The sequence below is a fragment of the Geotrypetes seraphini genome, chromosome 11, assembly GCF_902459505.1.
Source record: "Geotrypetes seraphini chromosome 11, aGeoSer1.1, whole genome shotgun sequence".
Classification (NCBI taxonomy): domain Eukaryota; kingdom Metazoa; phylum Chordata; class Amphibia; order Gymnophiona; family Dermophiidae; genus Geotrypetes; species Geotrypetes seraphini.
In genome coordinates, this window is record NC_047094.1 from 18,816,703 (window position 1) to 18,829,997 (window position 13,295).

The window sequence follows — 13,295 nt, forward strand, 5'->3', positions numbered from 1 at the left end:
ATCTCGCAAACTCTCCGGAGCCACGGCACACTAAACTCGGGGGCCGCAGCTGGAGTGCATCCAGAAATGCGGACGTTGATGCGATGACATCACACACACGCATGACATCGTCACATTGACATCCGTGCATGCATGGAGGCCCTCAACAGGGTCCTGAGCCGCCAGTTGGGGGAATGGTGGAAGAGGAGAGGTGCACGGCTGACTGCTTACAGGACGTGCCTGTCGCTGCAAGAGGCACATCCTGTAGGCAGACGGTGCCCCTCCTCCTTTCCGGCGTCTTGCAGCGCGCCGGGAATCTCCCTGCGGCACACAGTTTGTGATACACTGGCCTACATAATGGGCTCACACGGTAATATTTTTAATGCAGAACGCTAACTGCACAATTACCACATGGCCATTAATTCTGGAAATAGGAAAATCGGCCTACTTCCGGCAGCAGCGAACGTGGCCTTGGTGTGTGGAAAAGACCCGCGTTACGGGTGCGCTAAGGCCACTTTTGCTGTAGTTTTAATAGTAAAGGCAGTGGACTCCCGCCTGCCCAATGTAGAAGATGCAGAAGGAAGAAGGAAGCTCGGTGACAGGTCAAAAGCGCGCAAGACAATCGCGTGCGGACAAAATCGCGCAGACAACTCAGCGCAAAGACAATTGAGCGTGAAGACAAGTAAGCGCAAAGACAACCGAGCGTAAGACATTTCAGCGCAAGACAATTGAGCGCAGCGACAACTCAGCGCCAGACAATTTAGCGCAAGATAACTCAGTTGTCCCGCTCGTGCACATTTCGGAAAATAATTTGCGCTCAATTGTCTTGCGCTCAAATGTCTCACGCTCGGTTGTCTTTGCGCTCACTTGTCTTAACGCTCAATTGTCTTCCGCTCATTTGTCTCGCGTTAAGTTGTCTCGCGCTGAGTTGTCTGCGCGCGATTGTCTTGCGCGCAATTGTCTATGAACCAGGAAGCTCAGTTCCCAAATTTGGATACAGGTGGGGAGGAATGCCCCAGAAACACTTCCCTGCAGGCTCATTGTTCAATTGAGCTGGTCAGAATCTCTCATGTAATCCTTTAAAAGTCCTGCTTTAGGGACTGACATTAAAGACAACCATTAATGGCAGCCTACCATCCTTAAGCTGGCCTGGCCTTAGACTGACAATGCTGGTTGTCAGTTTCCAACTTTTTAATTTATTATACAGGATTTGCCTTGTTACCCTACAGTGGTAGAGTTTAAATAGTATTAGGGAATGACTCCCGTTGAACGAAAGAGAGAATCCAGGCTAAGAGCTGGAGGGTGTTGAAAATGTTAAGTGCTGCTGGCCACATTTTAAGAATGAATTGCTTTCACCCAAAATGATTCCCAGGCAATGGGGAGTAAAAGCTGGGGGGGGGGGGGAGTGCAAAAGGTCACACTCATGACGCCTAAGAGGCTCGTTTGAAGGCTGCAAAGTTTGGGAACTCCAGGATCCTGGAAAGCCTAAAATCTAGTGGCTTTAGCCTGACTCTCCTCAAGGTGCGACCATGTCTCTGGGTCAGTGCAAAGGATGCATTAGTGGAAATATTTAGCCAGAAATTCAATCCCAGCCTCTCGATCACACTTCTCTTTAATTGATTGAAGAGTTCCTTTGAAGTGAGAAGAAGCTTAGCACGTGATTCCAGAGAGCCTGGGGGGGGAGGGGCAGATAATGACTCCTGAAGACTTTAGTCCACTCCACACCTGAGTCTCCAGCTGCCCACGTCCTCCACTCGCACCCCTGGGAAAGATCAGAGCCGGAGACGGGATCTTCACCCCAATACGGGCACCCGGATCACCGGTTAAGGCAGGTAAAGGGAAGGGGGGTTCTGAGCATTTCCAACAGCCTAATGAGGGGACTTGGCTCCCTGCAAGGTGCCCTCTTACATACATCCTTCTTTCTCAACACCGGGGAGATCTTCTTTCTCTGCAAATCCCCCCCCCCCTACCTCCAGGTCTCTGTGGTACTCCTCTCTGTACCCCCTTTTTTGCATTCTTTCCCCCTAGGGATTTCCTGGAGTTCTGCTTTTACCCTCGCTTCTCTTCATCCTTTCTCCTCATGCAATTCTCTCCTTGTCCCTCTTTCTCTGAACCCTTGTACTCTAGGGATTCTCTGTAGTACCGCAGGGGCCCCGCCATTCTTTTCCATGGGATAGCTGGTTGTTTTCTCATTTCCTCTTTCCCACACCCCAGGGACCTCCCCCAATCCTTCCTCTGGAGATCCCCTTAGTTCTCTCTCCTCTGCTGCACCCTGGGGCCCCTCCATCTGTTCCCTCTCTAGCAGGTTTTTCCTCTTTCCTCAGACCTTTTGCACTTCCTGTCTCTTTTCACCTCTCGCTCCAGTCTGCACTCCTCAGTTTCTTCCATCTCTTCAGTTCCGACCCCACCTGAGTTGTTGGCAGACTCTTTGGAGCCTTCCCCGGGTCTGATTGTTTTGTCTTTCCCCTCCAGGTGCTGTCACGCGCTCCCAGTGCTGGATCTCAGTCTGAGGAAGGATGTTTAACCCTGACCACCTGCTGCCCTGCGGTCCAGCAGCTACTTGCTTCTATAGCATCCCTTTTCCGGGCTCACTGGGACTCTACCCAGGCTGTGGGCTTTTCCTGCCACCCCCTTTCTTCGGCTACCAGCTCCTGCAGTCCTGCAGCCCCCCAGAGACTTGCAAGCAAGCGCTACAGCTGGCCAGCCAGGCTGTGGGGCTGGGGACCTTGGGGGACTTTTCCGGTAAGCACTGACTTTCTGCTATGGCCTGACCCAAGAAGACCCACTAAAACAGTGGTCTCAAACTCGCGGCCCGCCAGGTACTATTTTGAGGCCCTCGGTATGTTTATCATAATCACAAAAGTAAACTAAAACAGTTCCTTGGTCATTTGTCTCTTTAGCTATAAATGACAATATTATTATTAAGACTTAGCCAAAAGGAAAGATTTATCAACTATAAAGAGTTTTGCCTCATGCAAAATTGTCATTTGTTTAATAAGACATTAACTATTTTTTTCTGCGGCCCTCCAAGTACCTACAAATCCAAAATGTGGCCCTGCAAAGGGTTTGAGTTGGAGACCACTGCACTAAAAAGCCTGGCTTCCCATCATTGAATGAACAGAAGCTATGGGCAAACTGGAAACGTGCATTGTGATTCATTGATTTAAAAGCCCAGGCAGGTTTAACTTCACGTACTCCAATGGAATATTTCTCCTAATATTATTTGCTCCAGGAGAGCATTCTGGGGTTACTCAGTATATTTCCACGTTATCTATTTATTTATTTTACATTTTAGAGGGTTGAGATACACATTTCCAGGAATAAAAACAATGAAATGTGAAGAGCAAGAAATGGAAATGTGCCATAAAATCTTTAAATGAAAAATAGGAAAGTATACTCCAGTGCATAGGTATTGAAAAGCTATGTTTATACACTGCTGTACACACAGCGGCTCATTAATAACCACCGCCAATAGGACAATAAGTTATTTTACGGCCAAGCTTGTTTTCTTGACATTCCTGTAAAGATATTTTGTATAACTTTCATATAAATCATTTTTCAATTTAGGCTCTAAGGTTTAAGCAGGTTTGGCTTGCCCTAGCAATGTGCAAACAATATTATTTTCATAAAATATTGATGCAGAGGATTTTTAAAATTAAAATAAAATGAATGGTCTGGTCCCTAAGACATTAACTTATGTTTGTTCAAGGGAAAATTCTCTTCATCAATATTTGAAGTTGGCAGTCCTGGAGATGGATTATCGTCTGCGAGGGGCAGAGGTGATGGAATTTAAAAGCTCTTAGGGTCATCTGACAGCAATAACCAGTTCAGAAGCTTTTGCTGGAATGGGCATTTGCCGTTTGCTTGTTTAGCAGTCGGGAATCAGGATGGCTGGCAGCCCACCGATTTCCTCTTTAATTAATAGGGACCCTCCTCAGATCTTTGGCTAAAACAATGATTAATATCATAATAGCACTTGACTTTAGAAAATTTATTTAACTATGACACTTAAGAATTAGACTGGACAAGTAGGTGGACTGAAATAGGCCATAGCTCCGTTTATTGGTGAGCAAATTTGGTTCTAGCTAAGAAGGCAAATATTTGTCTGACAATCTAAACCCCGGATTTCTTGCTGTTAGCATCAAGGCGTTCACATGTAAAAGCAGCAGAAAACTTAACACACATCCTGCATAGTAGCTAGAACTGCAGGAATGACAGGCATGGACCTCCATGCCTGAGTTTCAGCGCGCTGCCCCGTATGCCTGGAATAAATGACCCGAGCCCGTCCGCCACTCCCGTTCCCTTATTCAAAAGTAGGCTGAAAACCCACCTTTTTTTTAGACAGCCTTCAACCCATAACCCTACTTGTCTGTCTTGATTTTTTAGATTGTAAGCTCACTGGAGCAGGGACTGTCTCCTTTGTGACTCTGTACAGCGTTGCGTACATATGGTAGTGCTCTAGAAATAATTACCGGTAATAGTAGTAATTCAGAAGCTTGGGCCTAAAATTTACCACCTGCTAAATATTAAAGCCCTGTTCAAAAGTACATTATAAGGGTAGCTTAAAAATCGCTGGCCAGTGTTTTTGGTTGTTTTTTAAGAGGACCAATTTCTATTTTAAAAGTAGCATGTTTAGGTTTCATGTTTATTAAAATTTGATGAAAACGCTTATAATAATATTTCAAAGCAAATTACAAATCTACTAAAAATTGGATTTACAAATATCATTTAGGGCTCCTTTTACTAAGGTACGCTAGCGTTTTCAGTGTGCGCTAACCACGTGCTAAATGACTACATGTGGAAAGGGGGTTGAACTACAAATATTTTATAGGAAAGTAACAAATAAAGGCTCATACTTGAGAATAGAGGTAGAAGGAAAATCTGTATGCTAAAAGCAAAGTCTGCTGGGACGCTATCGAATGCGTCTCTAAATAGGAGTTTCTAAAAAAATATGCTGATCTCCAATTAATCTAATCTAATCTTTGGTTTATATACTGGGTCATCTCTCAGTGGAGCTCGACTCGGTTCACATATAATTAAGACTAGAGTACATAGCAGAAAACATAAGAGAAAGAACTAATTAAAAACAAAAGTACATAAGAAAAGTAACTATAATATTATCATTTTGTTGAGGCTGTAGTTAAACCATTAAAAAATTGCGAGAACAACAAAGTTTTCAGGAATTTACGAAATAATTGCAGCTGGCTTAAAACTCTAACGGAGTCAGGAAGTTCATTCCAGATCTCTACAAACTTGAAAACAAAAGATCGACTGAACATACTCGCAGGCCTCTTCCCAACCTCCATGGCAGTGAGAATATGTGGTCTTGGGAGGATCTAAAGATTTGCCGGAATGTTTCCTCCTGGGGGTTCTAGATTTTCAGTAAAATGTTGCCACGAGAACTGGTGAAATTAGCGCAGTCCTTCTGACCAATCCCCTTAAAGAGAATGATCTTAAAATCTGGTTCTGTGAATTACATATGCAGTATATACTTGTATCATTTGAGAAAGGACTGGAAAATTAAAGGTTAGTTGGCGGTTCTAAAAGGGTTAGGGCTCTTCAGCTTGGAAAAGAGACGGCTGAGGGGAGATAGGATTGAAGTCTACAAAATCCGGAGTGGAGCAGAACGGGTACAAGTGGATCGATTTTTCACTCCGTCAAAAATGACAAAGACTAGGGGACACTCGGTGAAGTTACAGGGAGATACTTTTAAAACCAATTGGAAGAAATTTTTTTTCACTCAGAGAATAGTTAAGCTCTGGAATGCGTTGCTAGAGGATGTGGTAAGAGCGGATAGCGTAGCTGGTTTTAAGAAAGGTTTGGACAAGTTCCTGGAGGAAAAGTCCATAGTCTGTTATGGAGAAAACCATGGGGAAGCCACTGCTTGCCCTGGATTGGTAGCATGGAATATTGCTTTACACTGGGATTCTAGAATTTTGCTACTCTTTGGGGATTCTGTATGGAATGTTGCTACTATTCGAGGTTCCAGAATTTTGCTTACTCTGAGATAATGGAATGTTGTTACTCCTTGGGTTTTGGCCAGCTACTAGGGACCTGGATTGGCTACCGTGAGAATGGGCTACTGGGCTTGATGGACCATTGGTGTGACCCAGTAAGGCTATTCTTCTGTTCTTATTTATCGCAGTTTGATATACTGGTTTTACTTAAAAAAAAAAAAAAAGTCAAAGTAGTAAAAAGAAGCAGGAAAGGGAAGGACATCAGTAAAATAAAATAAAAGTTCAGAAAGTCATGTACAACTATCCCAGAGCCTGGAGCCCCTTGTCACCAAAGGCTGTAATTAAAAAAATAGTGGGTCTCTTTTTCTGATTTGCATTAACGAAGTTCTTTACAGATGAAGGCCGACCACCCAAGCAGCGCAGAGCCCGGGCAAATTACAGTGGCTGGCAGCTGGAGGAGCTAGAGAGGGCCTTTGAGACAACTCACTACCCCGACGTCTTCATGAGGGAGGCCTTGGCCCTCCGTCTGGACCTCATCGAGGCCAGAGTCCAGGTACAGGTGTCAAGACTTCCAGAATTTGCACTGAGTAGCCCAGCGGCTAGGTATGAATGTGGATTTTAATGTGCTCGAACAGCAAGGCGCTGAGTTAATAGTGTGGCGCAGTGGTTAAAGCTACAGCCTCAGCACCCTGAGGTTGTGGGTTCAAAGCCACCCTGCTCCTTGTGACCCTGGGCAAGTCACTTAATCCCCCCATTGCCCCAGGTATGATAGATAGATTGTGAACCCACCGGGACAGAGAGGGAAAACTGCTTGAATACCTGAATAAATGCATGTAAACCGTTCTGAGCTCCTCTGGGAGAACGGTATAGAAAATTGAATAAAAAAAAAAAAAAAAAAAAAAAAAAAAAAATCTAGAACATTCATTTATTTGTGCTCATTGCTAACGTTAAAAACTTAGGGCTCCTTTTACGAAGGCGCGTTAGCGGGTTTAACGCGCGCGACTTTTCATCACGCGCTATCCCCCGCGCCAGCTGAAAACGTACCGCCTGCTCGAGAGGAGGCGGTAGCGGCTAGCGCGGCTGGCGGTTTAGCGTGCGCTATTACGTGTTCAACCGCTAGCGCGCCTTCTTAAAAGGAGCCCTTAGATGGTAATTCCATAAAGAGAAACATGTTTAGGGCTCCTTTTACTAAGCTGCAATAGCGTTTTTTAGCGCACCCAGGATTTTAGCGTGCGCTAAACCCGCGCCACGCGGCTAGTACTAACGCGCGCTCAATGCTGGCGTTAAGGTCCAGCACGCGCTAAAACCGCTATCGCAGCTTAGTAAAAGGAGCCCTGAGTCACCTATTTGGAAAGACAACCAGGGGCAGTCTCATTACTTATCAGTCAGCCCTCGTGAGAATATTTCTCTCTCTGATGAATTAAGAGTGGAGATACTGTGGGTTTTATTATTATACGTAGATGTAAATGTATTGATAACTGTTTAAATAAGTTTACTTTTTCTACCCAAATTTATTGTATGTCTGAATGATATGTTATCTAAATTTTTGAACTATTTGTACATCGCCTAGAATTTTGAATAGGCGATATAAATCAAACTATTTAATAAACTTGGAAACTTGGGTTTGAAAGGTCATTTTGGGCAGCCACAAAACTTAGAGACTTGAAGAAAGCACAGGTGTTTATTCAGCTTATGCGGACCCCTGAGCCCCAAGCTGGCTTCAGAAGTCCCGAAACCAGGAAGTTTCAGAGCTATTTATACATTCTTCTGGCTATACAACTGAATTCTAGAAAAAACTGTTCACGTGTTACTTTTCTTAACAATCATTGGTCCTAAGCTCACACTAGCAGGTCACTTATCTAAGCCCTGCAGTCTTTCTGTTACATGTCGTTTATGCTGAGCTAGCCATAAGAAGCTAGAATGCCCAAGCTAGAACATGAGATAAGTTAAGTCTGCAGCTAAACATAATTCAGCATTTTATTAAAGAGAAAACTTAGTTCAACACTTAGGAAAACCAGTCCCAGACTCCTTCAGGTTGACGGGATAATCGCCCGCCAGACACCATCACGTCGACAATGGAGCGCTGACAATTCGGCGCAAGAAAGAAGCGCGCCGCGGGAAAACTTAGTTTTAAAGAGCTCTGAAGTGAGGTGTGAGTGGGGAATCCCCCCCCCCCACTTTACTGTATAGTGTTCGTGCTGCCGTTGGGGGGGTGGGGGGAGTGGAATCCCCCACATTATAGAGAAAACGGAACTTTTCCTGAAAAAATCGGAAAAAGTTCCGTTTTCTCTATAATGGAGGGTACCAACCCCCCAAACCCCCCCCCCAACAGCAGCGCGAACACTATACAGTAAAGTGTGTGTGTGGGGGGGTTCCCCACTCACACCCCGCTTCAGAGCTTTTTAAAACTAAGTTTTCCCGCGGCGCGCTTTTTTCTTGTCAGCGCTCGATTGTCGGCGCGCTGGTGTCTCGCGCGCGGCTGACTATGAACCTACTGTGGTATATATGTGTTGAGATACTGATACTCTACTATTCTTTTGGTATGATATATTTAGATGGGAGAATGAACTGTTTTGAACTTCTCGTATCTCCGAATACCAGTCCATCACACATTATTACTGGGTTTTCCTCCTTGTTAGAGGTGGTAGAATGTAGTAGCAAAGGAGTTTTTTTATGTGTGGGGGGTGGGGGGTCCACAGGGCTTATCTGGATTACATTTAGAGTACAGGCAGTCCTTGAGTTACAGACACCCGACTTAAGTGCGACTCGTACTTAAGAACACCATTGCGGCTTTATTTGATTTCCAGTGGCATAGACTCCTACATTTCTCCTGTAGCAGATTCAGGAATGAGGTATGGCCACATTAAGAACACAGTGTGTGGTTTTGCATACTGTATCTTAGAGGGAACACTGGAAGGGACAGTCGGCCCTTTTGTCAGCTGGGAGCAGAGGTGAGCAGCAAGAATCTTAAAATCTACAAGTTCTGAGTTACATATAAATCCGACTTAAGAACAGCTTTAAATATGTCACTCGTTCTTAACTCAGTGACTACCTGTATAGGAATAATCAAGCCTTTGTGACATCACCGATGAGGTTGGCTCTTAGGCATTGGTGGAATGAGGCATTATGACATCACAATCTCAGCTCTGGAATGTTGCTGCGTAAGAGCATGGTTGTGGCTTCATTTGATTTCACTGAACAGTACAGTAAATCCTTGGTTTGTGAGCATAATTCTTTCCGGAAGCATGCTTGTAATCCAAAGCACTCGAATATCAAAGCGAATTTCCCCATAGGAAATACAGTCAAACCTCGGTTTGCGAGTAACCCGGTTTGCGAGTGTTTTGCAAGACGAGCAAAACACTCAGCAAACTTTTGACTCGCAAACTGAGTGTTGACTCGATTTGTGAGCACCCCCCCGATAACCGGCATCGATCCCCCCCGCTCGCAAAGGCCCCTTCGTTCGATCCAGCACCTCCCCCCCCTGCGCGAACCGGCCCCCCCACCCGAACAACTTAAACTTACCCCCTCCCCCCCCATCTGGCATAGGCACAGATCGTGCCAGTGCCTAGAAGATCTTCCGGCTTCTGCCTGCCTTGAGCATGCATCTGCGCATGCTCAAGGACTTCTAATTCTCTCTCTCGCTGAGATTCCTCTCGCCGAGATTCTCGGTGAGAGGGAGAATTAGAAGTCCTTGAGCATGTGCAGATGCATGCTCAAGGCAGGCAGAAGCCGGAAGATCTTCTAGGCACCACGATCTGTGCCTGCGTGCTGGTGCCAGACGGGGGGGGGGAGGGGGGGGTAAGTTTAAGTTGTTCGGGCGGGGGGGGGGGGTAGTTTGCACGGTGGGGGGGGGGTGCCGGATCGTGCGGAGGGGGGGTCTTTGCGAGCGGGGTGAGGGGGAGCAGTGTTGCTGGCCTCGGGAGAGGGGGGGGTGGGAACCTATCAAAGCGAGTTTCCATTATTTCCTATGGGGAAACTCACTTTGATAAACGAGCATTTTGGATTACGAGCATGCCCCTGGAAGGGATTATGCTCGTAATCCAAGGTACCACTGTAATGGAAACTCAGATGATTTGTTCCAAAAACTAATACATAATACTATACTTGTATTGCAAGACCTCGCACATTTAGAACAGTCACTACACTCCTGCAGCTTCAGGGAGAGAAGAACCATCGGCTCAGTTGTGATGTGTGTATACTATATGTACTTGTATTGCAAGACATTGCTTGTATATCAAGTTAAAATTTAATCAAATGTTTTGCTTGTGTTGCAAAACACTTGCAAACCAAGTTACTTGCAATCCAAGGTTTTACTGTATTTCCAGTGGCCTAGACTCCTAGCGGATTCAGGAATGGCCACATTAAGAACAGTGCGTGGTTGTGCATGCTGTACCTTAGAGGGAACACTGGTAGGGAGCTGGGAGCAGAAGTAAGCAGCAAGAATCTTAAGTTCTGACTTACATAGAAATCTAACTTAAGAACAGCTTTGAAAACATAACTCGTTCTTAACCCGGGGACTGCCTGTATTAGGTGATATTCATTATGACTGCATTGATGATTTCTCGTAGCTAGTTTTATAACCTACCTGACCGGTGAGTTACGAATTTTTTGAAAATAATAATATAAAAATAAATACATTTATCTTAGTTGAATCTTCTGGTGTGTTACTCTTTTTGTTAGGTTTGGTTCCAGAATCGGAGGGCAAAGATGAGGAGACAGCTGAAACTGCATGGACACCACTCAGACAGGGCTCTCACCGGGATCTCGCCACCATCAGGGCAGCTGGAGGCAATGGTGGGGTCCGACAGGGTCACCGAGGCTTCCGGGCCTGGAGGGATAAGCATCCTGCTGCTTCCCTTATCCGGAGCAGCTCAGGAAAAGGACGGTTCCAGTCCAGAAGAGACATGTTCCGGCAGTATTGCCAATCTGCGAGCAAAGGCACGAAAACACGAAGCTGAGATCCAGAGTTCTGCGGTTCAGAACCAGAGGGAGCCGGCACCGAGACCAGCAGTAGAGACAGGAGGACCGACGAAATGGTTTCAGAGCCCCTGACAAATGGCTTTTCACAGGAGCCGGCTCTGTGGCTACTGAGCACGCCCAATATTGAGGAAGCTCCTTCACTGAGTTCAGGGAGGGGTTATTTGTGTTTGGCCTTCCCAATCGTTTTGAAACGTGGGAAAGAGTTTCAGCCCCGGTCTTTTATGGGATGCAGCTTCCATTTCTTCAAGTCTTCCTTATCTGACTTCAAGAGATTGTAGACTGTCCAAGAGAGATGGACGAGCAAGGACCATGTTCCCCCTTTATTGTGTCTTCAGCTTCCTGAACATTTCTTGATGACTAGGATCAAACCAATTCTACTGAAAGACATTTATGGGTATAAAATCTGTTACAAAAAGCCTTATATGCTTAAACTGTGGAATTTTATGCAAACAGGGAGCCTACATGAATAAACATGTTCTCAATGGCCCAAAATATGCAAATCTCTTCACTTTGCATGGTTTTCTTGTGGAGAGCCTGTTTGTCAAAATATTTGCGAAACAAGGGCCATCCTCAAAAAAACCCTTTTATGCATAAACCATGTGCAAAAGTTTATGGAAAGTTGTGATTAATATGCGGCTGCAATGCAGGAACCTACAAATCAGCTCCAGGTTTCTACATTTTTGAAATGCAGTTCTCAAAATCATCTTCACACTGGTTTTTCACTGCACCTAGAGAAGTGGACTGGGCAGTTCTATAACTGGGTGTGTGCGGTGGCGTAATAAGGGTAGGAGGCGCCAAGGGCAGTGGCATCTCCCCTGCACCTCCCACTCCCTCCTCTCCGTGCCCCCTCTCCTTCCCCCCCCCCCGCTCTTCCCTGCCCCCCATTTCACACTTGTGCTCTCCCTTCCCCTGGTATCTCTTAATCTTTGCCAACACAAGTGGCTTCTGCAAGCATGCTCCTCACGCCAGCTTTGGATTCGCTCGGATGTCATTCCTGCACCCGCGACCCGGAAGTGATTCAGAAGGGAACCAGGCTGGTGCGAGCAACAGGCAGAAGTTGCTTGCGCTAGCGATGATAATACAGAGGTACGGGGTGGGGGGGGGAGGGATGACACAAGGGTGTGTGACAAACCCAGTGCCAGCTCAGGGTTTGCCCCAAGAAGAGACAGGGGTTTTCCCAAGCCCCGTTGTAGGAGGGCAGATCAAGTTAGTGCTGGGTCTCCAGGAAGTACTGACTGCCCCTGAGATGGCATGGACCTGGCTGAGGCAAGCCTGAGTTCATCTATGGGTTTAGTACCTGATAGTGTGCCTGTCCCTTTAAGGCAGAAAGCTGCCAGAGGCAAGAGAATGAAGCCTGCTCAGCAGTATGAAGTGCCTGATTCTGTTTTCCACGCCCTGACTTAGGGGGCGTGGCCTGGAGCTCTTTAAAGAAAAGATCAGGTTACAGGGTGAGGAGAGCTGGAAGAGAAGCTACAGGGAGAAGAGAGCAGACAGAACAAGAGCCCAGCTGGGAAGCAGCTGGAGTTGCCTACCAGTGCTGACCCCTCAGACTGAGTTATGCAGGAGGTGGAAGAAGTCCCTCCTAGATCTGCTGCACAGTTTACTTCACTGCCAGAGGCTATGGAAGTTGTGGAATGTATACCTGAAATCCACGAAGATGCCGAGGCTAAGCAGATTAACTAAACCTGTGAAGTATGTTTTCTCTCTTTACTGAAAAGTGTTTTATGTTCTATGAACTTGAAAAGTGCAGTATTTTGGAAAAGCTTATATCAGAAGGGGAGGAGTTTGGATTTGTCACCGAGTGGTTCGAAAAGCCAAAAGAGAAAACGTATCTGTTCCTGAAGTATCTAGACAGCTGACCCGTTCAATTCTTTCTCTTCAATAACGGTTCACTTGAACTGCTAACCACTATCTTTCTCCTCTGCTAAGTTCATTCAATTTGTACCATCTTTTAATCTTTGTAAACCGCATAGAACTTCACGGTCCTGCGGTATATAAAAAAACCTGTTATTATTATTAGTAGTAGTATGAAGAGAGGCTAGCCAAGGAAGCACGAAATTTCAAACCGTTCTTTAGATATGTTAAAGGGAAGCAACCGGCTAGGGAGGAGGTGGGACCGCTGGACGACGGAGACAGGAAGGGAGTGGTGAAGGAGGAGAAAGAAGTGGCAGAGAGACTTAACGTGTTCTTTTCGTTTGTATTCACAAACGAAGACACATCCAACATACCGGAACCTGAGCAATTCTTCAATGGAAATCAAGAGAAAAATTGACATCCATGGAAGTGAGCCTTGAAGATGTACGCAGGCAGATAGAAAAACTAAAAACTGACAAATCCCCGGGTCTGGACGGAATCCATCCCAGGGTTCTGAAGGAATTA